This window comes from Pongo pygmaeus, chromosome 8, assembly GCF_028885625.2.
Source record: "Pongo pygmaeus isolate AG05252 chromosome 8, NHGRI_mPonPyg2-v2.0_pri, whole genome shotgun sequence".
Classification (NCBI taxonomy): domain Eukaryota; kingdom Metazoa; phylum Chordata; class Mammalia; order Primates; family Hominidae; genus Pongo; species Pongo pygmaeus.
This window is the reverse complement of record NC_072381.2, coordinates 108,808,021-108,835,777: the sequence shown is the minus strand read 5'-3', so window position 1 is coordinate 108,835,777 and position 27,757 is coordinate 108,808,021. Positions and strand designations below refer to the sequence as shown.

The window sequence follows — 27,757 nt, the reverse complement described above, 5'->3', positions numbered from 1 at the left end:
CCTTTTCTTTTTTCTTTTTTTTTTTTTTTTTTGAGATGGAGTCACGCTCTATTGCCCAGGCTGGAGCACAGTGGCACCACGTCAGCTCACTACAACCTCCGCCTCCCGGGTTCAAGTGATTCTCCTGTCTCAGCCTCCTAAATAGGTGGGACTATAGGCACACACCACCACACCTGGCTAATTTTTGTATTTTTTTTTTCTTTCTGTTCTTTTGAGACAGAGTTTCACTCTGTTGCCCAGGCTAGAGTGCAATGGTGCGATCTTAGCTCACTGCAACATCCGCCTACTGGGTTCAAGTGATTCTCCTGCCTCAGCCTTTGAGTAGCTGGGATTACAGGCACCTGCCACCACGCCCAGCTAATTTTTGTATTTTTAGTAGAGATGGGGTTTCACTAGGTTGGCCAGGCTGGTCTCAAACTCCTGACCTCAAGTGATCCACCCACCTCAGCCTCTCAAAGTACTGGGATTACAGGCATGAGCCACCGTGCCTGGCCTAATTTTTGTATTTTTACTAGAGACAGGGTTTCACCATGTTGGCCAGGCTGGTCTTGAACTCCTGACCTAAGATGATTGGTCCACCTTCGCCTCCCAAAGTGCTGGGATTACAGGCGTGAGCCATTATGCCCAGTCTTTATACCAACGTTTTCTGACTGAGTTCCTCTCTACTCTAAATACAAGAGACCCTAATAGATAGAAATATCATCACCCCTATTCAGCCAGCAGAAGTTAGAGAAGATAGATATTCATCCCTCTACAACCCATAGGATTAAGGGTCCCCTTGTAAAAGGGAGGGAGAAATATGTCAGAGGTGTTCAAACCAGAGCCACTCCATCTTCAACAGGGCCTGGGTAAAATGAGGCTGAGACATGCTGGGCTGCATTCCCAGGAGGTTAGGCATTCTTAGTCACAGGATGAGATAGGGAATCACAAGATACAAGTCACGAAGACCCTGCTGATAAAACGAGATACAATAGGCCAGGTTCAGTGACTCATGCCTGTAATCCCAGCACTTTGGGAGGCCAAGGTGGGCAGATCACCTGAGGTCAGGAGTTCAAGACCAGCCTAGCCAACATGGTGAAACCCCGTCTCTGCTAAAAATATAAAAATTAGCCTGGCATGGTTGTGCATGCCTGTAATCCTGGCTACTTGGAAGGCTGAAGCAGGAGAATCGCTTGAACCTGGGAGGTAGAGGTTGCCGTGAGCCAAGATTGTGTCACTGCACTCCAGCCTGGGCAACAGAGTGAGACTCGGTCTCAAAAAAAAAAAAAAGTGCAATAAAAAAATCCAGCCAGCCAAAACCTACCAAAACCAAGATAGCAATGAAAGTGCCAATAGCATACTAAAAAGACACTCCCACCAGTGCCATAACAGTTTTCAAATGCCATGGCAACATCCTTAAGTTACCCTATATGGTCTAAAGGGAGGAGGAACTCTCAGTTCCGGGAATTGTCTGCCCCTTTCCTGGAAAACTCGAATAATCCACCCCTAATTTAGCATATGATAAGAAATAACCATAAAAATAGCCAACCAGGAGACCTCAGGGCTGCTCTATCTATGCAGTAACCATTCTTTTGTTTCTTTACTTCTCTAATAAACTTGCTTTTACTTAAAAAAAAAAAAGATGATACCACAGAAGTACAAAGGATCATTAGAGACTATTACAAACAACTATACACAAACAAATTAGAAAGCCTAGTGGCTATAACCTGGCATTCATATGCAGAAAACTAAAAGAAAACCAGCCAGCGTGGTGGCTCATGCCTGTAATCCCAGCACTTTGGGAGGCCAAGGCGGGTGGATCATGACGTCAGGAGTTCGAAACCAGCCTGACCAACATGGTGAAACCCCATCTCTACTAAAAATACAAAAATTACCCTGGCATGGTGGTGTGTGCCTGTAATCCCAGCTCCTTGGGAGGCTGAGGCAGGAGAATCGCTTGAAACCAGGAGGCAGAGGTTGCAGTGAGCTGACATCGTGCCACTGCACTCCAGCCTGAGTGACAGAGCGAGACTGTCTCAAAAAAAAAAAAAAAAAAGAGAAAAGAAAAGAAAATCCAGCAGAAATTGAGAAATTCCTGGACACATGAAATCTACCAAGATTGAACCAAGAAGAAATAGAAAACCAGAACAGACCAATTCCAAGTAACAAGACTGAATCTATAATAAGTCTTCCATCAAAGAAAAGCACAGGACCTGATGGCCTCGCTGCTGAATTCTACCAACATCTGAAGAAAAACTAATACCAATTCTTCTCAAACTCTTCCAGAAAATTAAGGGGGAAAGAATTCTTCCAAACTTATTCAATGAGGCCAGCATTACCCTATACCAAAACCAAACAAGTACACAACAAAAAAAAGAAAACTACAGGCCAATATCTCTGGTAAATACAGAAGCAAAAAATCCTCAACAAAATACTGGTCAACCAAATTTAGCAGCACATCAAAAAGATGATTCACCATGATCAAGCGGAATTTATCTCAGGGATACAACATACACAAATCAATAAACACAATATATCACATCAACAGAATGAAGGACAAAAACCATATGCTCCTCTCAATAGATGCACAAAAAGTACTTGATAAAATTCAACATCCCTTCATGATAAAAACTCTCAACAAGTTAGGTATAGAAGGAATATATCTCAATACAATAAAGGCCACATAGCACAAAATCATAACCAACATCATACTGAAAGGGGATAAGTTGAAAGCTTTTTCTCCAAGATCCAAAACAAGACAAGAAAGCCCACTATTACCACTTTTATTCACCACAGTACTGGAAGTACTAGCCAGAGCAATTAAGGAAGAGAAAAAAATAAAGAGCATCCATATTAGACAACAGGAAGTCAGATTGTCCCTATTTGCATATAAACTATCATATATAGAAAAACAAAAGACTCGCCGGTGCAATGGCTCACACCTGTAATCCCAGCACTTTGGGAGGAGGAGGCTGATGGATCACTTGAGGTCAAGTGTTCGAGACCAGCCTGGCCAACATGGTGAAACTCCGTATCTACTAAAAATACAAAAAGTAGCCCAGCATTATAGCGCACGCCTGTAATCCCAGCTACTTGGGTTGCTGAGGCAGGAGAATGGCTTGAACCCAGGAGAAGGAGGTTGTAGTGGGCCAAGGTGATGCCACTGCACTCCAGCCTGGGCAACAGAGTGAAAGTCTGTCTCAAAAAAAAAAAAAGAAAGAAAGAAAGAAAAAAAACTCCACCAAAAAAACTCTGAGAACTAATAAATGAATTCAGTAAAATTTCAGAATACAAAATCAACATACAAAAATCAGTAGCATTTCTATACACCAACAACAAATCAGTGGAAAAAGAAACGAATAAAGCAATCCCATTTACAATAACTACAAAAAAAAAAACTAGGAATAAATTCAACCAAGGAAGTGAAAGATCTCTACAATAAGAACTGTTAAACACTGATGAAAAAAATTGAAGAGGACATAAAAAAACTGAAAGACATCTGTGTTTATGGATTAAAAGAATTAATATTGTGAACATGACCATACCACCCAAAGCAATCTACAGATTCAATGCAACTCATATCAAAATAACAAAGACATTCTTCACAGAAATAGGAAAAACAATCCTAAAAATTGTATGGACCCCACCCCCCATATAGCCAAAGCAATCCTGAGCAAAAAGGACAAAGCTAGACATATCACACTACCAGCCTCAAAATATATTAAAAAGACCAAAACAGCATGGCACTGGCATAAAAACAGACACATAGACCAATGGAACAGAATAGGAAATCCAGAAATAAACCCATGTATTTATAGCAAAACTGATTTTCAATAAAGGTGACAAGAACATTCATTGGGGATGGAACAGTCTTTTCAACAAATGGTGCTAGGAAAACTGGATATCCATATGCAGAAAAATGAAACTAGAGCCGTATCTCTCACCATATATAAAAATCAACTTAAAATTGGTTAAAGACTTAAACGTAAGACCCAAAACCATAAAACTACTAGAAGAAAACCTAGAAGAAATGCTTCAGGACATTGGTCTGGGCAAAGATTTTATAAAGAAAACCTCAAAGCACAGGCAACAAAAGCAAAAGTAGACAAATGAAATTATATCAAACTAAAATGTTTCTGCACAGCAAAGGAAACAATCAACAGAATGAAGAGATCACCTGCAGAATAGGAGAAAATATTTGCAAACTATTCATCTGACAAGGGGTTAATATCCAGAATATATAAGAGACTCAAACAACTCAACAGCAAAAAACAAACAAAAATCCTCCAATTAAAAAATGGGCAAATGAGCTGAATAGATATCTCTCAAAAGAAGGCAGACAAAAACCAACAAGTATATATTTTTAAATGTTCAACATCACTAACCATCAGGGATATGCAAATCAAAACGACAATGAAATACCATTGCACCCCAGTTATAGTGGCCATTATCAAAAAAACAAAAAATAACAAATGCTGGCAAGGAGGCAAAGAAAGGGGAACTCTTTCTGCAGGTGGGAATGTAAATTAGTACAGCCATTATGGAAAACAGTATCGAGGTTCCTCAGAAAAACTAAAAACAGAACTACCATATGACCCAGCAATCCTTCTACTAGGTATATATCCAAAGGAAAGGAAATCATTATGTCAAAGAGCTGCACGCCCATGTTTATTGCAGCACTCTTCATAATAGCCAAGATATGAAATCAACCTGTGTCGATCAACAAGTAAATGGATAAAGACAATGTGGTATATATACACAATGGAATACTATTTAGCCATTAAAAAAAATGAAATTCTGTCATTCATGGCAATATGAATGAGCTCAGAGGACATTACATTATTGAAATAAGCCAGGTACAGAAAGATAAATACCAAATGTTCTCATTCATATGTGGAAGTGAAAAAAGTTGTTCTCATAGAGGTAGAGAACAGAATAGTAACCAGAGGCAGGGAAAAGGAAGGGGGAGAGGGATAACCAAAGGTTGGTTAACAGATTCAGAAGCACAGTTAGATAGAAGGGATAAGTGCTAGTGTTCTATAGCACTATAGGGTGACTATAACTAACAACAATTTATTGTACTTTTTTTTTCTTTTTCTTTTCTTTTTTTTTTTTTTTGAGACAAGGTCTTGTTATGTCACCCAGGCTGGAGTGCAGTGGTGCCATCGTCTCTCACTGCAGCCTTAAACTCTTGGACTCAAGTGATCCTTCCACCTTGGCCTCCAGAGTAGCTTGGACTACAGGCATGTGCCAACATGCCTGGCAATTTTTTTATTTTTTGTAAAGATGGGGGTCTCACTATGTTGCCCATGCTGGTCTCAAACCCCTAGCCTCAAGCAATCCTCCTGCCTCTGCTTCCCAAAGTGTTGGGATTACAAGCTTGAGCCACCAAGCCTGGCTCTGTATATTTTCAAATAGCTAGGAGAGTGGATTTGAATGTTCCCAGCACAAAGAAATGATAAGTGTTTGAGTTGATATACATGTTAATTACCCTGATTTGATTATAACACATTGAATATATATATCAAAATATCACTGTACCCCATAAAATGTACAATTATTATGTGACAACTAAAAATAATAAAGGCCAAAAACTACTGTCAAATTATATACAGGCAAGACAACTATAAAATCCTCAGTAAAAAAAACTAGAAGGATTTTGCCGCTAAATAATTCAAAAGCATCTTTAGGCTCCTGTTGCACTTCAAAGCAGCCAAAACTGACTACTGGAGAGCATGCCTTAGGAGGGTTCCTACAAGAGGTACTTAGGGAATTCCAACCAGTGGATCATGGCTCTGCATCAAGACACCAACTAGTAAATGCAAATTCGTGTGTTTTGGTGAAAATATTTATGTATGTATTATTTTATACTACTATTCCCTACATTGATGTTTTACCTAAAAAACCAATAAGGTTTCATTCTGATTCCATGAGACAAAGAGGACTTCATTTTTTTTTTGAAATGGAGTTTCGCTCTTGTTGCCCAGGCTGGAGTGCAATGGTGTGATCTTGGCTCACTGCAACCTCCGCCTCCTGGGTTCAAGCGATTCTCCCGAGTAGCTGGGATTACAGGCATGTGCCACCATGCCTGGCTAATTTTTTTTTTTTTTTGTATTATTAGTAGTCATAGGGTTTCTCCATGTTGGTCAGGCTTGTCTCGAACTCCCAACCTCAGGTGACCCGCTCACCTCGGCTTCCCGAGGTTCTGGGATCACAGGCGTGAGCCACCATCCCTGGCAAGAGGACTTTTAAGAACATAAAAATGAAGACCCAGAAAAAAAAACACACCAAAATGCTGACTGTCAGGCCTCTGAGCCCCAAGCCAAGCCATCATATCCCCTGTGACCTGCACGTAAACATCCAGATGGCCTGAAGCAAGTGAAGAATCACAAAAGAAGTCAAAATGGCCAGTTCCTGCCTTAACTGATGACATTCCACCATTGTGATTTGCTCCTGCCCCACCTTAACTGAGTGATTAACCTTGTGAAATTCCTTCTCCTGGCTCAGAAGCTCCCCCACTGAGCACCTTGTGACCCCTGCCCCTGCCCACAAGAGAAAAACCCCCCTTGACTGTAATTTCCCACACCCACCCAAATCCTATAAAATGGCCCCACCCCTATCTCTGAGCTTCACTGACTCTCTTTTCAGACTCAACCCGCCTGCACCCAGGTGAAATAAACAGCCTTGTTGCTCACACAAAGCCTATTTGGTGGTCTCTTCACATGGACGCATGTGACATTTGGTGCCGAAACCCGGGCAGCTAGCATTCCAACTTCTGTCCCTTACAGCCAGTTTTTCTCCTTCTCATCGATCACTCCCACCTACTCTGCCACTGAAACTTCCAGCTATCAATCTCTTCCCACACAAGGCAAATGGTTCTTGGACCAAGGAAAATATCTCCTTCCAGCCTCACGGGCCCATTCTATTCTATCGTCATTTCATAACCTCTTTCAGGTAGGTTACAAGCCGCTAGCCCGCCTCTTAGAACTTCTCATTTCCTTTCCATCATGGAAATCTATCCTTAAGGAAATCACTTCTCAGTGTTCCATCTGCTATTCTACTACTCCTCAGGGATTGTTCAGGCCCCCTCCCTTCCCTACACATCAAGCTCGGGGATTTGCCCCCGCCCAGGACTGGCAAATTGACTTTACTCACATGCCTCCAGTCAGGAAACTAAAATACCTCTTGGTCTAGGTAGACACTTTCACTGGATGGGTAGAGGCCTTTCCCACAGGGTCTGAGAAGGCCACCGCGATCATTTCTTCCCTTCTGTCAGACATAATTCCTCAGTTTGGCCTTCCCACCTCTATACAGTCCAATAACGGACCGGCCCTTTATTAGTCAAATCACACAAGCAGTTTCTCGGGCTTTGGGTATTCAGTAGAACCTTCATACCCCTTCCTGTCCTCAATCTTTAGGAAAGGTAGAACGGACTAATGGTCTTTTAAAAACACACCTCACCAAGCTCAGCCTCCAACTTAAAAAGGAGGACTCTGTCAAGGATAGAGCCCAAAAACTCACCAACCAAGCAAGTAATTACACTGAACCCCTTGGGCACTCTCTAATTGGATGTCCTGGGTCCTCCCAATTCTTAGTCCTTTAATACCTGTTTTTTCCTTCTCTTATTTGGACCTTGTGTCTTCTGTTTAGTTTCTCAATTCATCCAAAACCGTATCCAGGCCATCACCAATCATTCTATACGACAAATGCTCCTTCTAACAACCCCACAATATCACCCCTTACCACAGAATCTTCCTTCAGCTTAACCTCTCCCACTCTAGGTTCCCATGCCGCCCCAATCCCGCTCAAAGCAGCCCTGAGAAACATCGCTAATTATCTCTCCATACCACCCCCCAAAATTTTCCCTGCCCCAACACTTCAACACTATTTTATGTTATTTTTTTTATTAATATAAGAAGACAGGAATGTCAGGCCTCTGAGCTCAAACCAAGCCATCATATCCCCTGTGACCTGCACGTAAACATCCAGATGGCCTGAAGCAAGTGAAGAATCACAAAAGAAGTGAAAATGGTCGGTTCCTGTGTTAACTGATGACATTCCACCATTGCCATTTGTTCCTGCCCCACCTTAACTGAGTGATTAACCTTGTGAAATTCCTTCTCCTGGCTCAGAAGCTACCCAACTGAGCACTTTGTGACCCTCGCCCCGTCTGCAAGAGAAAAACCCCCCTTGACTGTAATTTTCCACTACCCACCCAAATCCTATAAAACGGCCCCACTGTATCTCCCTTCACTGACTCTCTTTTCGGACTCAGCCCGCCTGCAACCAGGTGAAATAAACAGCCTTGTTGCTCACACAAAGCCTGTTTGGTGGTCTCTTCACACGGACGCATGTGACACTGACATTAATCATTTATAAGTGAGTTCTTATTTTTTCCTTCATATGTTCTTGGATTTTCCTAAAAGCATATGTTACCTTTATAAAAATTTAAGCAATAAACTGTTTTTAAAGCAACTATCTGGGCCAGGAGCAGTGGCTCACACCTCTTATCCCAGCACTTTGGGAGGCTGAAGCAGGAGGACTGCTTGAGGCCAGAAGTGTGAGACCAGCCTGGACAACATAGTAAGACCCATCTCTACAAAAAATTTAAAAGTTAGCCAGAGTATGCTGGTGCATGCCTGTAGACTCAGCTACTCAGGAGGCTAAAGTGGGAGAATTGCTTGAGCCCCGGGGGGTTAAGCTGCAGTAAACCATTATCACGCCACTGTACTCCAGCCTAGGCAACAAAGCAAGACCTTGTCTCAAAACAACAACAACAAAAAAAAAACTATCGCTGTTGATGGTAGTAGAGTTTAAAATGGTGACAAAAGTGATGACGATGGTGTAATGTGATGTCCAGGACAGGTGGCCCAAAACAACAGGCTCAAGGGAGATTTGGCATCTTCTGGATAAGCCCTTAAGGGGTTCCTTAATCTCTATGGAGGGAACCAGACCCGACCAGCCCTCAGATGCATAAGACGTGGAGCCCAGGCACTGATTCCCAGGAACTTGCGCCAAGGCAGGTGAGCCCAGGACTCCACTACAGTTATATTATGCACTTCTGGATACCTAGCCCTGCCTGGGCACTGAGGGGAAGAATATGAGAAAGAAACAAAATTTAACCTTTTCTAGACATAGGCACAACCACTAGCAATCATGTATCAATTATCTCATTTATTCCTCAATACAACTGGTCAAAGCAGCAAGTCGACTCTGCTGACCATACTCTCTTTTGGGAAGGGACAGGGCTATAAAAGTTCATTTTTTAAAAAAGTATTTTTTTCTTTCTTTCTTTCTTTTTTTTTTTTGGAGACAGAGTCTTGCTCTGTTGCCCAGGCTGGAGTGTGGTGGCACGATCTCGGCTCACTGCAACCTCTACCTTCCAGGTTCAAGAAATTCTCCTGCCTTAGCCTCCCAAGTAGCTGGGATTACAGGCACCCGCCACCATGCCCAGCTAATTTTTTTGTATTTTTAGTAGAGACAGGGTTTCACCATGTTGCCCAGGCTGATTTTGAACTCCTAACCTCAAGCGATCCACCCGCCTCGGCCTCCCAAAGGGCTGGGATTATATGCATGAGACACCGCGCCTGTAAAAGTTTAAACTGTAAAAGCAATATGTGCTTACTGTTAAAAATAAATAAATATAACAGTACTGATTTGTGTGGAGTAAAAGCATCCCGTTCCCCAACACTACTCAACCCCAACCAATTCTCCAGAGGTAGCCCCTGGTAACAGTCGGGTGGGTATCCACTCAGCCTTGGTCTGTGTGTGTACAAACAAACAAAGTAAATATGGCTGAGTGATAACTAGATGCACAGGTAGATATCAAGGTATGGAACCACAGAATAGAGTTGTTCCCCAAGATACCTGCACTGCTCACTCCCTCACCTCCTGCAAATGCCATCAGGTCTTCTCTGGCCAACCTATTCAAAGTGCTGTTCCCCAGACCCCCCAACTCATAATCCCTGCATCGGCCTCACTCATGGTTTCTTTCTCTCTAGGGCATTTTTCATCATCTGACATCCATATGTCATGTTTTTGGGTTTTAAAAATCTGTCTCTCTTCATACGAATGTAATTCCATGAGACAGAGGACTTGTTCCCTGCTGTATCCTAGTACTTAGAACAGTGCCTGGCACACAGTAGGCATTGACTAAATACTGGTTGAAAGAAAGGAATGAAAGAAAAGAGGGAGAGAGAGGGAGGGAAGGGAAGGGAGATGAAGAGGGGGAAGGAAAAATGTAGCACTCTAAATGCAAACTATACATATTACTATACATATTACACAATTTGCTCTTTTCTCTTAATAATACAGTAGACTTTTTTTTAAAAATCATGGTACCTCATTAATGTGAAAAGCTGCAAGGTATTCCTGTGAATAGATGTCATCATTTACTTAACCCACTGCTTCTTTCCTGAAACTCTGTGTGGGCAGTAAGTGGAGAAAGGGGCAAAATAAGGTACTCCCAGTCCATGGCTCTTGGCAATAAGCTTTCCCAAATTTCAGTCTAGGAAATTGACTGTTCATGAAGCAGGGCATGCAAAGTTACCCTCAAGAGACATAAAGGAGACCTGGCTGGAGGTGAAGAAAAGATGTGCTCATTGGTTGCCAAAGATCGGTGAAAAGGGGATGTCACTGAGGCACACCGTGGTGAGGCCCCTGGGAGCAGAGCCAAGGAGATGGTGGCCTGACAGGCCCAAGTGTTGGGTCATCCTGGCAGGCATTTCCCTGTTGGTGAAGTGGCCTGGGCAAGGCTCAGAGCCCATAGGCACTGAACTCTCAGACTGTGTTCTCAACTTGCCAGGCCTAGAGCAAGTTCACCTAGCACTCAAAGAGCTGCTGCAGGGGAGAAGGTGCCAGGAAGTCCATCTGACAGAAAATTTCTCTTTGGGAAACAGTACATTGACTTCTGATTTGATTCATGAACCTCTGTGGACTTGATTACAGACAGCCAGGAGCTTCCAGTCCTATCAACTCAGAGGAGACACAGAGGAGATGAAATTTGGGGCCAGCTCAGGCAAAGGCCAGATGTGGGCAGGTGAGGACTCACTAAGGAAACCAGCCCCTCAGGCTGACCCGCCTAGCTCCTAGCTCACAAAGCCATTGTGTTGAGTAAATGAGGTCAGAGCTGTGGGTCTTGGGGCTCAGGGCCTGGTACACAGTAGGAGGTCATTAAACAGTAGATATTTCTTGTTTATTATTAGAAGTTTGAAGCAGGTGAGTAATGGCATAGGGCAGGCAGGTCACACGATGGTGACTCACGCCTGTAATCCCAACACTTTGGGAGGCCAAGCCAGGAAGATCGCTTGAGCCCAGGAGTTCAAGACCAGTCTCGGCAATATAGTGAGACCTCATCTCTACAAAAAGTTTAAAAATTAACTGAGTGTGGTGGCACATGCTGGTAGTCCCAGATACTCAGGAGGCTGAGGTGGGAGGATCCCTTGAGCCCAGGAGGTGGAGGCTGCAGTGAGACGAGATCACGCCACTGTACTCCAGCCTGGGTGACAGAGTAGGACCCTGTCTCAAAAAAGAAAAAAGAAAAGGGAGGGAGGGAGGGAGGAAGGATGGAGGGAAGGAAGGAAGGAAGGAAGAAAGGAAGGGAGGGAGGGAGGGAGAGAGGGAGGGAGGAAAAGGAAAGGAAATAAATCAGGAAGTGTAAGTCCTCCAGCTTTTTCTTTCTTCCAAAGAAGGAAGGAAGGAAGGGAGGGAGGGAGGAAGGAAGAAAGGAGAAAGGAGAAAGGAAAGGAAATAAATCAGGAAGTGTAAGTCCTCCAGGTTTTTCTTTCTTCCAGAATTGTAATGGTTATTCCAGGTCCCCTGAGGAGGAATCTACATTTTTCCAAGCTCTCCAGGCAATTCGTAGGCCCTTAGAGAACCACCGCACTGTGCCATATCACACCTCTAAACTCTGCTCCCTTGTCCTCTCTGGCCCTCTGACCTTTGCTGATTCTCCTTGTACCTCTCCCACACCTTCTTCATGGTTTCGTTCTGTCCACCCTGTGATATTTCAACCATTCTCATGGTTTAAGTGACACCCACTGCTGACAACTCATTGTAGCCCTGATCTCTCTTCTGAGATTCAAGCTCACACATGGAGTTGCCAAGCCAGCGTCTCCCCCAGGATATCTCAGGGCTCTTCTGACACACCCTGGCCAAAACTCAACCTATCATATTTCCCTCCAACCCCCGCCTTCTGCTTGGGGTCCTGATGGGATCACCATCCCCCTAGTCACCTGAAAACGTGGCACCAGGAATAATCTTGGATTATTCCCTCACCCTCACCGCCTGCATCATTCAGTTATCAGTGCTGCCAAACACAACTTTTTCTTTTTTTCTTTTTTTTTTTTTTTTTGAGATGGAGTCTCACTCTATCACCCAGGCTGGAGTGCAGTGGCGCAATCTCAGCTCACTGCAACCTTCGCCTCCCAGGCTCAAACGATCCCCCCACCTCAGCCTCCCAAGTAGCTGGGACTACAGGCGCACACCACCACACCCGGCTAATTTTTTATATTTTTGTAGAAATGGTGTTTTGCAATGTTGCTCAGGCTGGTCTCAAACTCCTGGACTCAAGTGATCCACCTGCCTTGGCCTCCCAAAGTGCTGGGATTACAGGCATGAGCCACCGCACTCGGCTGAAGCACACCTCTTAAATATGTTTCAAACGTGTTCCTTCCTCTCTTGGACCACATCTGTAGTTCAGGCTTCAGCATCCCTCCCCTAGACAACTTCACTTCCTTCATAAGTGGTCTCCCAACTTGTCCCTCTTAACTCCATCCTCCACAGGGTAGCCAGCACGATCTTTCCAAAAAGCAAATCTAAAACTTTCAATAGCTCCCACTGCCCAGAGACACCTAGGGTCTGTGTGGACACTAGTTCATTCGTCATCTGCTTTCACTTTCATGACTGAGCTAAATGTTTCACTAGGTGGTGATTTGTTCTTGGCAACAAGACGATCTTTTGTAAATGAGTGTCTCACTTACTTTGCAGAAGTTTATAAACAGCCTTGGCTAATGTACTAGCGTGACTGCTAAAAGAGCAGTGACTGGAATTTTCATAGTAAACAATGCAGCATCTCCTGCCCTAATTTCCCCAGCACCAGGGGCCTTCTAGTTAGGATTCCCCAGGCCCACACTTTGTAACATCTCTCTTTTCTTTTCCAGTCCCACACTGGTCAGTTACAGCCTCCTACATCCCAGCTGTGTGTTTCCTGTGAAAAGAATAAGTGAGTAAATGAGAAGTTATTTTAAAGGACGTGAAGTGGGGAACTTCCTCTGGAAAGAATATCTAAACACACACTTGATGTTTCTCTTTTTTTTTTTTTTGAGACAAGAGTCTTGCTCTGTTGCCCAGGCTGGAGTGCGGCGGCACGATCTTGGCTCACGGCAACCTCTGCCTCTCAGGCTCAAGCGATTGTCCTGCCTCAGCCTCCCGAATAGCTGGGATTACAGGTGCCCATCACCACACCTGGCTAATTTTTGTATTTTTAGTACAGACAGAGTTTCACCATGTTGGCCAGGCCAGTCTCGAACTCCTGACCTCAGGTGATCCACCTGCCTTGGCCTCCCAAAGTACTGGGATTACAGCCATGAGCCACCTGCCCAGCCTGATGTTTCTTGAGTAGACTGAGATAGAGCTCAGGCCACAGGGTGGTGAGGTGGACGGGGAGAGGGGGCTGTCCAGAGAGAGCCCCAAGGCTGGCCTGAGGCACCTAGAGTTGAGCACACCCCTGTCGGTGGCCCTGGGCATGCATGCTTCCTGCCCTACTCCCTACCCTATGTATGGGGTAGGGACCTTAGGGTCCCTGGGTTTTGAAGTAGCTGCCCCAAATTAATAGCCCAGTTAATAAGTGTCAGAGTCAAGGTTTGAACCCAAGATCTGCCTGTCAAGCTCACTCCCTTGCCACAGTGCCAGGGGCTACTCCCTCTGTACCCCACCAGCTCTGCCCTCTCTGAGGGGCTGGGGGTCTGAGCAGGAGGACTTCCCCAGACAAACTTTTGGGTCTGAGGGGCCAGACCCTGCAGACTCAGGAGTCTAGAGTGAAGAGAAGCCCAGAGGCAGATGGCCCAGGCTGGGGCAGGAGGGGTCAGAGAGCAGAGACCTCAAGGAGAGTCCACACTCCACTTGACAAGGAAAAGGAGCCTGGGCACAGAGAGGGATAGTAACCAGCCCGGGGACGCAGTCCATGGCAGGTAAGAAACACTCCCTTTGGAAGGCCGAGGCCGGCAGATCACAAGGTCAAGAGATCGAGACCATCCTGACCAACATGGTGAAACCCCATCTCTACTAAAAATACAAAAAAAATTAGCTGGGCTTGGTGGCGCATGCTGTAGTCCCAGCTACTTGTGAGGCTGAGGTAGGAGAATCGCTTGAACCCCAGGAGGCGGAGGTTGCAGTGAGCCAAGATCGTGCCACTGCACTCCAGCCTGGCAACAGAGCAAGACTCTGTCTCAAAAAAAGGAAAAAAAAAAGAAAAAGAAACACTCCCCAACTCAGTTCATCCAGGAGACCTCCTGGGAGAGGTACAAAAAGAAAAAAGACTGAGCCTCCGGGACAGATGGAGGAAACCAAGGCTAAAGTCACACTGACAACAGCGGGGTCAGGGCCAGACCCAGTTCTCCCAGCCTCTTGGACACCTCTCCCTCTCCTCTCACCTCCCCTTCCTCCTCTCCCACAGCCCTCCCCTGGCCTCACTGCCCCAGGCCTCACACTAGGCTGCCCCAGAGGCCTTGGGGGATTCCCAAGCTGCAGACCACTCCAGCCAGATTCATCAGCACCCCTGTCCTCCCACCCCCCACCCTCACCAGCTCCTAGGCCAGAGGCACCCTGGCCCCATAGTATAGAGGTCTGAGAACCAGAGGACCAGGGGCCCTGGGTTCTAGACCTCCACCTGCTTCAACTTGCCCTGTGAGTCTGGGTAGGTCCCTGCTCCTCTGTGAGCCTCAGTTTCTCCTCTGTGAACTGACAGAGTCGGACATGACCCCAGACACTCTCCATTCCTGAGGCACTAGGCGTGGCTCACGGCTGTCCGCAGTCTGTGAACCTGGCAGGGGCTGAGGTATCCCAGGGCTAGCCTCTGTGGCACAGGCACCTTAGTGAGCCTTGGAGAAGCCACTCAGGCCACACCCTGGGGCAGGGCCCAGTGGGGCCTCCCCAAAGCCCCCAATGCCTCCCAGTGAAAAACGATGAATTTCATTCCAAATAAGGGAACTACAGCAAAGTTCCCTGCCACAGCCCAGTTCCGGCTGGTTTATGTTAGCTGGACAAGACTAAACAGACCTTCACATTCCCAGTAGTAAGCACTAAAAATGAAAACGTGCCTGCTTGTCTCTGGAGCACCGGGGCAAGGGAGAGGCCAGTGCTCCCCTGAGGCCTCCCAAGAGGCTCAGCAGACCTGGGGGCTGCCAGGGAGGGCTGCTGGGGAGCGAGCAAGACTTCAGCAGGCAGCAAAGCAGGGTGGGCACCAGGTGATGGTGGCCACGGTGGCCTGGGGGGGTGTCAGTGGAGAGGAGCAGGGGGTCCTTTATGTCGTAGAGGTGGGAATGTGACAGGGAACCAGAAATGAGAAGGTAGAGGGAGAGAGAAAGACAGAGACGCAGGGAAGGAGTGAGGCAGCCAGAGACGAGAAGACCCTAGGGGCCCCCACCACCTGCCTTGACTGGGGAGGCCAGGAGGGAGGGAAGAGGGGAGAGAAGGGACCCAGCCACTTCCTGGACAACACAGCACCTTGTTCCCAGTCCCCCTCCTGCCTCCCTCAGTGTGGACACAACTAGCTTAAGATAAGAATTTAATTATTTACAAAACAGAGACACCTGAAGCCCTCCCCTTTCCCACACAAGCCTCCCTCCACACATACCTGCCCTCGAGCCCAGCCCAACCCTGCAGGCGCTGAGGAAACTGCCGAGGAGCACAGCTCCCATCCTTTTTATGTTTGTTTGGTAGAGACGGGGTTTCTCCATGTCACCCAGGCTGGTCTTGAACTCCTGGGCTCAAGCAATCCACCCACTTCAGCCTTCCAAAGTGCTGGGATTCCAAGCATGAGCCACCTCGCCCAGCCAGTTCCCATCTTAGAAATGACTAAACTAACACTTGGAGGGACAGAGAAGTGCCCTGCCCAAGGTCACCCATCTGTGGCTGGCAGAGCCAGGACCAGTGGTCCCCACAGCTTTTGAGTCCTGTGAGTTGGCTGCACAGCCTCAGGCCACACTGTCACTGGTCAGCCTTGCCTCATGGCTACACACAGGTGGCTCCATCTCCTCTATCAGCTCCTTGCCCACTCCCAAGAGAAAGCCCCTCTCTGCCCATCCAAACTTCTCCACCATTCTTCAAAACAAACCCCTTCTCCTGGAAGTTCTCCCTGATTCCATTCAGCCTAACTGACCACTCTCTCCTCTGACCTCTGACCTCCCTCTGCCCAAGTGATCAGCAGCACAAGTTCTATGAGGGCAGAACCATGTCTGTCTCCAGAGCCTGGCACAAGGCCTGACACCTAAAGAGCACCCAAAGAACATCTGTGCCATCTATGAATGAATGAATGAATGAAGCAATGGTTCCATTTTGCTCTTGTCTGGGCCCCAGAGCCTGGTATTCAGAAAATGTCATTTCAACAGAGAACTGGATGTGGCTGCGGCAGCCCTGAAGAGCCCATAGAAGAAAGGTTTGAATTCCCCAGAATCAGCCCATTCCTGCATTAATTTCAAAACACAGTTGAGTGCCTACTGTGTGTGCCAGGCACTGGTGGTGGAGACACGGCAGTAAGCTAGAGAGACAGTAAAAAACACAGACAAGCAAACAGGCCTGGCAGATAGTGTGATCAGTGCGAGGACGGTGAAGCCCAGGACAGCCAGAGAGGGGCAGCAGAAGCCATCTAACCCACCCGGTGGTCAGGGAAAGCTTCCTAGAGTAGGCAAAGCTAAGCGAAGACCTGAAGGATGAGCCCAACAATGGTAACCACAGCTAATATTTATTATGCTTTTACTACTAGTCAAGCATTACCTCAAACAAGGAATTAGGACATGGAGATGTTAAGCTTTGAGGCCCAGGGAGCCAAGACAAAGTCCAATTCCAGAGTCTATGCCTCGGCTACGGTGCATTCCATCCTGCCTGCCTTTCCTCTTCCCTCCTTGCACCCCAGGTCCCCTCGGATGCTGCTGGAGAATTCCAGAGGCCTGCTGGGCTACACCAGCATCAGCATGTGGGTTGGGTTTCCATAGCCCAGTGGGACCCCCAGGCCTCTCAGCCTCTCAGGTTCCATGGCCAGGCCAAGAGAGGGGGCCTGGGGGTACCTGCAGACCCAGAGCTCCCCCTGTGTCCCTGGGACAGACTGGCTGGTGGAGAAAGTTCCCCCTCTTCTCAAGTGCCTGAGTTTCCTGGGCTGCAGGGAAAGGACTCTATCCCAAAGATGTCCTTTCAGAGCACAGAAGAGATTGCCCTAGACCTGGAAAGCATGTCCCCTACTCAGTCCTGTCCTGTCACCTGTTTTGGTAAAACAAAGGAAGGCCTCTGAGACGGGGAAGTCCACCTGCAGCAGGGTGGATGCGGGCTAAGAGGCCAAGTCAGGAGCGCCCCCATTCAAGGCCCACTGGCAATGGTGTGACCTGCGCAGTGGGAATGGGAAACAGCGGCGGGGGGTGGCCTGCAAACATCCAGGAAATAAGGCCAAGACCACCTGCCTCGGAAACTTCTAGGGGGGTCTTGAGCAACACCCGGGAAGGAAGAGGGCTTCCCAGAGCTCAAAGCCCAGGACAATTGGAATGGAACTTTTTCTTCCCAGCAACTTTAGCTCTCTAAGAGAAGGATCCACATTGGAGATAGCAAGAGAGAAACAGAGGAGGGGTGTGTGTGGCAGTCCTATATAGACACAGATGTTTCTCAGGCAGGGGTCAGCCCAGCCAGGGGTGAAGAACAGCCCCTCTGGGTCCCAGCCCCTCAGCACAGCACAAGGGAGACAGCTAGGCCCCTTCAGAACCCAGCTTGCCACATGTCTTTGCCCACTGCCTGGCCTAGGTAAGAGCTGGCCTACAAGGAGGGGGCTGTTGGCCCAACCTGGCCCATCTCCCGCCCCACAGAGCCACACGCCAAGCCCCAGGGACCCAGATTTAACATGTCCCACTCGATGTGTGCTCACTCTCCCCAGGGGCCGCTCAGCACACGTTAAGATCCAATTGGCACTAATTGGACCAAGCTGGCAGTGCCCAAGGCAGCCTGAGTCCTGTCACCATGGATTTGACTCACCAAGCAAAGCAGTGGCCGTGGGTGTCTACGGAGCCCACCATTAGTGTCATTTTGGAAAGCTCAAGTGAACATGGATGGTGCTTTGTGAGTCAACATCACTGTCCGGCCAAAGCTTGCAGCCAGAGACCTAGAGCTTATAAGTGACTTACCCACAAACAGTCTCACACCAAGGCCAGGGCTGGAGCCTGGGCCTCCCAGGTGTCAGCTCAAAGGTTGCTCTACCAGCCCCTTCATCTGCTGATGGCCCCAGGAAGTCTCCTCTAGAAGAGGAAGAAGGTTCTAGCTCTTCCCTTCCTCCCAGGGTACAAGACCTCCACCCTGATCATCAAACCCCACCCAACGAGAGAACCTCAACCCAATTCCAGAATACTGAGCTCCAAAATGGACTCTTGACCACAAGACTCAAACACGATCACAAATCCTGGACCCTGAAATGGAAACCTGCCCTCCGGGAATGGAACCCTCATCCTCAACCTGGAACGCATACTCCCAAATGGGAGCCCCAAGATCAGCCCAGAATCTTGCCTGCAGAAATAGCACCTTCACCCCAAAATACCACCTCATGCCTCAGGAACTGAGAACCTTAGCACCAGAAAGAAAACCTGCACTTTCAGAACAAGTCCTGAATCTTGGGGAGGGAGCTGTCTCTTCAAAAGCCAATCCGGCCTCTTCTTATACAGAAATGAGCCACACAATGACATTTCATTCAATGACAGATCACATATAAGACAGTGATTCCATAAGATTATGACGGAGCTGAAAAATTCCTATCACCCACTGATGTCATAGCCATGATAACATTATCGTGCAATGCATTACGTTACCTTTTCTATGGTTAGATGCAGAAATACTTACCCTTGTGTTACCACTGCCTGCGGTATCCAGCACAGTAATGCTATATAGGTTTGTAACCAAGGAGCAATAGGTCACAACACATAGCCTCGCTGTGCAGGAGGCTACACCATCTAGGTTTGTGTAAGTGCGCTCTGTGCTGTTCCCCTATGACGAAATCGCCTAACAACACAATTCTCAGAATGTGTCCCCACTGTTAAGCCACACACAACTGTATTTGGTTTCTTTCTTTTTTTTTTTTGAGACAGAGTCTTGCTCTGTCACCCAGGCTGCTGGAGTGCAGTGGTGCGATCTCGGCTCACTGCAGCCTCTGCCTCCTGGGTTCAAGAGATTCTCCTGCCTCAGCCTCCCGAGTAGCTGGGACTAACAGGTGTGCGCCACTACACCCAGCTAATTTTTTTGTATTTTTAATAGAGATGGGCTTTCACCATGTTGGCCGGGCTGGTCTCGAACTCCTGACCTCAGGTGATCCACACGCCTCAGCCTCGTGCTAAGGAGGTGAAGCTAAGCCAAAGTCACCCAAAGTGCTGGGATTACAGACATGAGCCACTGCACCCAACCCTGTATTTGGTTTCTTTAACACAATCTCAACTTGGGGGATCAGATGAGGAAACCCAAGATCCCTAAAACAGCTTCTTTCACATTTTGCCGTGAAGGAGGCAGGACTCCCTCGTGCACGCAGAGCCCTAGTTTCCCGGCGGGCTGCCCTCTGAGGCCGAAACTTTCATGTAAGTGGCATTCTGCTTCCTCATGACCTATCCCAACCACTTCCTCCAACCCCTGGGCCCACATCAGGGTCTGCAGGTCTGGCTGGTCTCCTCAGTCCCACAGATCTGCAAACACCAGCCTCAGAAAGGGAAAACCCCTTCTGCCCCTCTCAGGCACTGGCTAAGCCCTCTCAGCCCTCCAAAGAGGGGGTTTCCTGCATGGGACTTGCAGAGGGGTGGGTGAGAAAGTCTGTCCACCCAGACAGGGCTGGCACTCCATTGGGTCCAAGGTCTGCCTTTGTCCCTTGGGGCTGGAAGAGAAGTCAGGGCGCTCAGAGACAGAAAGAGGTCCTGGCTGTATCCTGAGGATGAGAGTCGAGAATGGATGTCACCCTAATGCTGATTCAAAGAGGCCCCATGAAGAGACCCAGGAAGAATGTGAGCAAGATTTGGAAGATCGGACTTTCACAGTCCTGTGGCAATTCGGACTCAGTGTCTCCTCTGTAAAGTGTGCTGTGAATTCTGTCATGGGAGAGGAGGGGGGTTGGTTACATGCTTTTCAAATTCGAGGGACCCGACCCTGTGAGAAGTCCCCAAGCCCAGGGGCGGAGACAAACAGGCGTTTCCTCCTCTCCCCACTTTCCCAGCTGTTGCCTGGTTCTCATCCACTCTTCCGCATTCTGTTTTACTACAGGGCCATCCATCCAGTCCCTCTTGCTTGTCCATCCCTTGACAGTTTTATAATTTAATAAGTGCTGAGCCCCAGGGTGGGGGTCTGGGGCTTTGATCTCTACTCTGGGAAAGCCAGAGCAACCTTGGCCTGTCCCGACTGATTTATGGCCACCTTTCAGGGGCTTGTGTGTGTATGGCTGGGAACTGGCACCCACTGGGAGGGGAGCCACCTGAGAAAGCCTGGCTGGGGCAGGGCTGCAGGTCCCTGGCAGAAAAGAAGCCAGGTGCACATCACACCGCAGGTGCTGCCTCTGCCCTCCTGGGAGCCACCTGTGACAGGCAGAGGGGACATTAATAATTGATGGTGTCCCAAGGGGTAGGGATGGAACCACAGCTCAGAGCCTGCCCAGCCTGCTCACCTGTCTCTCTTCCTGGCTGTAAAACCTCACACCCATGGCAGGAGCACAGGTCCCAAGTGTGCACACCCTGACCTTCCACAGAGCTCCCGGGTGCACGTCGACCACTGCCGCAGACGTCAGGATTAAGAGATGGCACAAGCAGATCCCCAACAGCTCCCTCTCCTGGACCCACCTCCAGAGCTTCTAGTTGACCTTCTAAAGTATCTCCCGAGTCAATCTGCTTGCCTGTGCAACTCTGACAGAAGCCACACCCCTCTCCTTGCATAGAGGACTGCAGTGGACTCCTGCCTGGCCCCTCTCCACCCCTCCCCATCTCTTGCCCCAGGAGCCTACTAGCACATCTAAGTGATCCTGTCACTCTTCTGTTTAAGGCTCTTCAATGGTTCCCCTCAGGCATCACACTCCAAGCAGATGAGCATCTGCATCACATTTAAGGCCAGCACTTGTCCCCCTCAGGTGTTCCTCTGGAGTCAGCTTCCAGCAGCTCCTAAGAGCATCATCTTGCAAGGTCGGAGCCTGGGGATCTTGTTACTGCTTGGTCCAATCCAGCTGTATGACCTTGGGCAGGTCACTTTCCCACTCTGGGGCCAAGGGGACCTGAGATGAGAAAGCAGGTAGGGCAAAACAATCTCCATGATACATTTGGGTTCTGATGTTTGAATCAGTGGCCACCAGCCCTTCCATGAGGCTGCCAGACCTTCTCCCTTCGGGAAGAATGTGTTTAAAGGAACATTAGCGGGAAAGAGCAGGGCAAGAAAAGGAAAAGAAAGAAGTGGGCCGGGCACAGTGGTGCACACCTGTAATCCCCAGTACTTTGGGAGGCCAAGGCAGGCAGATCACTTGAGGTCAGGAGTTCAAGACCAGCCTGGCCAACATGGTGAAACCCTGTCTCTACTAAAAATACAAAAATTAGCTGGGCGTCGTGGTGCACACCTGTAGTCCCAGCTACTTGGGAGGCTGAGGCATGAGAATCGCTTGAACCCGGGAGGTGGAGGCTGCAGTGAGCCAAGACTGCACCACTACACTCCAGCCTGGGCGACAGAGTGAGACTCCGTCTCAAAAAAAAAAAGCAGACAGCAGATGTGAAGGAGGAGGAGGAGGAGGAAGAAGGGAGGACCCTCCTGCCAATAAGGACCGACTGAATTGGACAAGGCAGGGCCGTGAGTATGTCAGGGCAGAGACCATGCCCAGTACTCACCTCTCAATTCTCCATACCCAGCACCATACCTAGTTCAGAGCAGGCACCAATACATGAAATGAATCAGCTGGAATATCCTTACAGCCTCATTCTACCCTGATTGGGCCAGAGTGCCTCCTCCCCTCCCTCTCAGGGGCACCTGGACACCCATACTTGGACACACATACTCTGGACTGCCCCATGCCCTGGAGAACATCAGCCTCTCAGCAGACACCAGGCAGGGGCTGGGGCAAGCCAAGTGGGAAGGATGAAGGTGAAAGCCAAGAGCATGTGGACCTGCCATCATCTTAATCCTAGCAACCTCGCCTGTCAACATTCTCCCTTTTCCGTCCTCACCCCAACCGCTGGAGCAGCCAGGATGGCATTCTAGGGCAACAAGGTTAAAGAAGGCCATCTGGGTAAGCCAGCAGACATACTTCCTTCTTCTGTCCCCCCATCCCAAGAAGGGTCCTCTCTCCTCCTCCTCCTCCTCCTCCTCCTCTGTTCCCACACAGTCTGTGACCAGCAATGTACTTCCACAGACAGAATGAGTGAGAAGGGGGTGGGGACACCTCTGAGAGGCAAGGAAGCAGCTACTTAATGATTTTCTGCTGAAAGTTCCTTGGCCAGGAGGGCTGGGGGGACTCTGGCCAGGGCTCAGCCCTGCTGTACCTGGCAGCAGCTCTGAGCCAGTCCTGGGCTCCTTCTCCTAAGAACACCCTTCATGTGGCCTCCATACCCAGCTCAACTGGGGTACTACTGCCCCCTCTAGGGTGCTTTTTAAGATACAGAAGAGCTGGCTGGCTGGACATGGTGGCTCATACCTGTAAACCCAACACCCTAGGAGGCTAAGGTGGGAGGATCACTTGAGGCCAGGAGTTTGAGACCAGCCTGGGCAACATAGTGAGATCCTGTCTCTACAAAAATTAAAAAATTAGCTGGGGCTGAGAGCAATGACTCAAGCCTGTAATCCCAACATTTTGGGAGGCCAAGGTGGACAGATCACCTGAGGTCAGGAGTTCAAGACCAGCCTGGCCAACATGGCAAAACCTCGTTTCTACTAAAAAATACAAAAATTAGCCAGGCATGGTGGTAGGTGCCTGTAATCCCAGCTATTCGGGAGGCTGAGGCAGAGAGAATTGCTTGAACCCAGACGCGGAGGTTGCAGTGAGCTGAGATCGCACCAGTGCACTCCAACTTGGGCAGCAGAGCAAGACTCCATCTACTAAAAAAAAAAAAAAAAAAAAAAAAATTAGCTGGGCTTGGTATTGTGTGCCTGTAGACCCAGCTACTCAGGAGGCTGAGGTGGGAGGATCGCTTAAGCCCAGAAGGTTGAGGCTGCAGCAAGCCAAGGTCACGACCACCACACTCCAAAGCCTGGGCAACAAGGCAAGACTCTGTTTCTTAAAAAAAAAAAAAAAAAAATACGGGAGAGCTATTATTTTTTTAATGGCACATTGGCATTTGGAGCGGCCAGTGGCATTTAATCGGCAAGGGCCAAGGATGAGAAATGAACAGTTCACGCCTAACATGCTAGTAGCTTCCCATCTAGGAACTGAGGCCAACCCCTACTCATTTTCAGGTCACTTCCTAGAGAAACCTTCCCTGATCCCCAAGACCAAGTCAAGTTCCCCCCTTACAGCTCCCTAGTTTCTCCTTCAAAGCCTTTACCCAGAGATAATTGTTTGGGTAAGAAATTAAAGAAATAGTGGAGAACTGTTAAAGATAGTGGGGCCTCTGGCCTCCAGGAGGTGGAACGTAAACACCCCACCCCTGTGGAGCGTAACCCCCCCACCCCTTAAGTATGGGCTGCACAGTGACTTCCTTCCAAAGAATGCAATAGAAAGGGAGGAAAGTGTAACTTTAACTGCACAATGGAGAGACCTGACAAGCACTCCCTCAGCCAGGCACTCAAGGTCAACATCAACAGCAATGAGTCATGTTGACAGCATGTGCCGTTGATATGATGGGAAATGGCACTTTACCTCTGTGGTCTTTCGCTCCAAAACCTAAAACTGCAATCTAATCATGAGAAGAACACCACAAAAATCCCAATAGAGGAACAGTCTATAAATACGTAACCAGTAATCCTCAAAACTGTCAAGGTCATCAAAAGCAAGGAAAGTATGAGAAATTGTCACAACCAAGAGGAGGGAGCCTAAGAAAACATGAGAACAGGCCAGGCGCAGTGGCTCCCGCCTGTAATCCCAGTACTCTGGGAGGCCGAGGAGGGCAGATCACGAGGTCAGGGGTTCAAGACCAGCCTGACCAACATGGTGAAACCCCAGCTCTCTACAAATACAAAAATTAGCTGGGCGTGGTGGTGTGTGCCTATAATCCCAGCTACCCAGGAGGCCGAGGCAGAAGAATACCTTGAATCTGGAAGGCAGATGTTGCAGTGAGCTGAGATGGCGCCACTGCACTCCAGCCTGGGCGACAGAGTGAAACTCTGTCTCCAAAAAGATAAATAAAATAAAAATAAAAAAATAAAATACTAGCCAGGAATGATGGTGCACACTGGTAGTTTCAGCTACTCAGGAGGCTGAGGAGGGAGGATCCATTGAGCCCGGGGGATGAGGCTGCAGTGAGCTGTGATCACACCACTGCACTCCAACCTGGGCAACAGAACAAGACCCTGTCTCAAAAAAAAAAAAAAAAAAAAAAAAAGTGGGGAGGAGCACAGCATGAGCTCTAGCACATATATGTTAGCAATTGTGATCTCCAGATTCATTTTTATGCATTTGTCATTTTTGTTCCCAACTGCCTTCCCACTAAAGGGTAAGCTGGAAGTGGTGAGTGCTCACCTATTGCATTTCTCACCATATCCGCGTGCCCAGGAAGGTGTCTAGCCCACAGCTGATGGCCCTCAGCTGATGCTTAGTTTGTTAAACAATGAAATGAGCTCTCCCACCCACCTCTTACCCTCCCCATCAGTGCATCCCACAAATCCCAACACTCATCCTCAGAGAACTTCAGTTCCCAAGCCCAGTGCCGGAGCCCCACCTCCCCTTGGAACTGTCACTAGAGCAGAGAATAAGCCAAGGCCTCCCACCTGCCTCCCAGTGACTCCTGCTTATTCCCTCCTCCTCTTCTCTTAGCCCTTCTTTTTCTCTTAAGTTCTGCCCTCTTACCCCCTACAAGTGTCAACACCTGCTCATTTCCCAAAGCCATCCAGGGAATGACTCCTGATAAGCATCTTTTAATAAACTCTGGAGCTGGATCTGTCATCCAGAAGCTATATTCTCCCTCTCCCCAGCCCCCCTACCATCTCCTACTTCCTGAGCTGGCCCATTAGCGCCTCTGGTCTGGCCAGGCGGGACCCACAGGCTCCACAGGGCCTTTGGACTCTGGCTTGCTGGAAATGGCCAAAAGGCGGCCCAGGCTATTTGGGAAGCTGGCCCTCCTATTGGCCAGCTTGTCTCAGCAGCCGGGGCCAGTTCTGCCTGTCCCACCGAGCCTGATGCTGGCCAGTTCACTTCCCTCCATCCCTGAGGCAGGTTTCCCAGGCGTTACCAAGGAGACCACTTGCATCCTGCCCAGGGTTGCCAAAGCAACCGGCTCAGCGTGAAGCAGCCCCTCAGCTCTAGCCCCTGGGTATGCAGGTCCAGGAATGAGACAGGCACAAACTAACAGGAAACAGGCGGCCCTGGCACACCCTGGGCAGTGCCCAGCTCCCACCCTCCTTCCTGTCCTCACTTTTCCTCCTTTTCTTACCGCTTTTGCTCGTCCTGCCTCCATCTTGGGCTCTGTGATTTAGAACAAATGCCTGTGCCCACTGTGCACACCTTGTAAGTGAGCACATGCCATCTGCTATGGACTGAATTTTACCCGCCCCCTCAAATATTCATATATTGAAACCCTAATACCCAATATGACTATATTTGGAGATAGGGCCTTTAGGAGGTAATTAAGTTAAGTGAGGTCAGAGGGGTGAGGTCCTGATCTGATAGGATTAGCGACTTTATAATAAGAGGAAGAGAGAAAGATCGTTCTCACTCCACATGCACACACCAAGGACAGGCCATGTGAGGCCACAGCAAGAAGGAGCAACCTGAAAGCCAGGAAGAGGGCCCTCAATGGAACCTGACCGTGCTGGCACCTCGATCTCTGACTTCCAGCCTCCAGGACTCTGAGAAAATGCATTTCCATTCTTTAAGTCTGTAGTATTTTGTTATGGCAGAACAAGCCGACTAAGACACCATCCCAGAGGGCCCAGGAAAAGAGTCCTAATATGGAGAAATTCTCCCCCAAGATCAGTTTCCTCGCTGATCAGCTTTGGTGTCCTGGGTAGAAATCCCAGCCCTGCTCTTTCCTAGCTCAGTGTTTCTGGGCAGCACTCTTCACATCCATTAATCTCAGCTGTCTCGTGCATACAATGGGAGTAATAAGAGCCTGGCACAGTGGTGTGCGCCTGCAGTCCCAGTTACTCAGGAGGCTGAAGCAGGAGGATCACTTGAGCCCAGGAGTTCGAATCTAGCCTGAGTAACATAGAGAGACTCTGTCTCTACAGTAAATAAATAATGGCCGGGCATGGTGGCTCACGCCTGCAATCCCAGCATTTTGGGAGGCCGAGACAGGCAGACCTCCTGAGGTCAGGAGTTCGAGACCAGCCTGGCCAACATGGTGAAACCCTGTCTCTACTAACAATACAAAAATTAGCTGGACTTTGGTGGCAGGTGCCTGTAGTCCCAGCTACTCAGGAGGCTGGGGCAGAAGAATCACTTGAACCTGGGAAGCAGAGGTTGCGGTGAGCCGAGATCGCGCCATTGCACTCCAGCCTGGGTGACAAGAGCGAAACTCCGTCTCAAAATAATAATAATAATAATAATAGTAATAAATAATAAAGTGGGAATAATACCTACCTCTCCTTTATGGGGAGATTAAATGAATTTATTTACATGAATACACGTAGCATCAGAACTTGGGCTTCTTAAAAATCCTTTCATTGCTGGGTTTTTTGTTGTTGTTGTTGTTGTTTTCCACCTATGAGCAATGGTCCTGCTGCCCATAGCTGTGGGTTGGAAATGCTTCCAGACTTGCCCATGGGAACTCCAGATGAGCAGGTCAGCTTGGCCGTCACGCCCAGCCCTTTCAGCGTGGCCTAGGACAGAAGGCTGACAGCCTCTGTGAACCTCTCAGCAGCTCAAGATGCCTCATCTCCTCCTCTCCCCAGCCTGCCTTCCACCACCGTTGGTGCTGTTGAAATAAAATCACTACATGCATCTTGCTCAAAAGCTGTCCATGGCTCCCAATGCCTACGGGATAAAATCTAACCTCCTTGTCCTAATATCATAGGCCCTCCAAGATATGACCCCAGCCTACCTTCAAAGATCGACCTGTTAACCTCCCCACTGGGGACCCCACATCCAGGCAAGAGGACTGCTCACTATCCCTGAACACACCCTGTGTTTCTCTGCCTCTGTGCCTTTGCTGCCAGCCCACTCACCAAGATACCTTTCTAGCTCCCCTCCAAATCTCCCCCATCCAACTCCAGGCTCTCCTCCTCTGAGAAGCTTGGTCCCACCTCCTCCAAGCATGCAAGAGTAGGACTGTTCTGAGGCCCCAGAGTCACAACAGTTCTCAGATCTTGAGGACCTTGTTAAACGCGCAGCTTTGAGGGCCCCATCCCCAATATATTCTGAGTCAGCGGGTCTGAGCTGGGGGCTGGGAACCTGCATGGTAGACATGCTTCCAGCTAATGCTGATGCAGGTAGTAGAAA

The 27,757-nt window shown here is 48.5% G+C and overlaps 2 protein-coding genes across 3 annotated transcripts in view; one reads left to right on the top strand and one right to left on the bottom strand.

The window, feature by feature from the left end:
- Window positions 1-27,757, bottom strand: part of NEURL1 (neuralized E3 ubiquitin protein ligase 1) — a 97,745-nt gene that overhangs the window by 62,977 nt on the left and 7,011 nt on the right. The window lies entirely within an intron of this gene.
- Window positions 11,101-27,757, top strand: part of CALHM3 (calcium homeostasis modulator 3) — a 44,670-nt gene continuing 28,013 nt past the window's right edge. The window contains exons 1-2 of the mRNA XM_054436538.1: window positions 11,101-11,196; window positions 13,140-13,201. The gene's annotated coding sequence lies outside the window, so the exon portion shown is untranslated. The remainder of the gene's footprint in view (window positions 11,197-13,139; window positions 13,202-27,757) is intronic.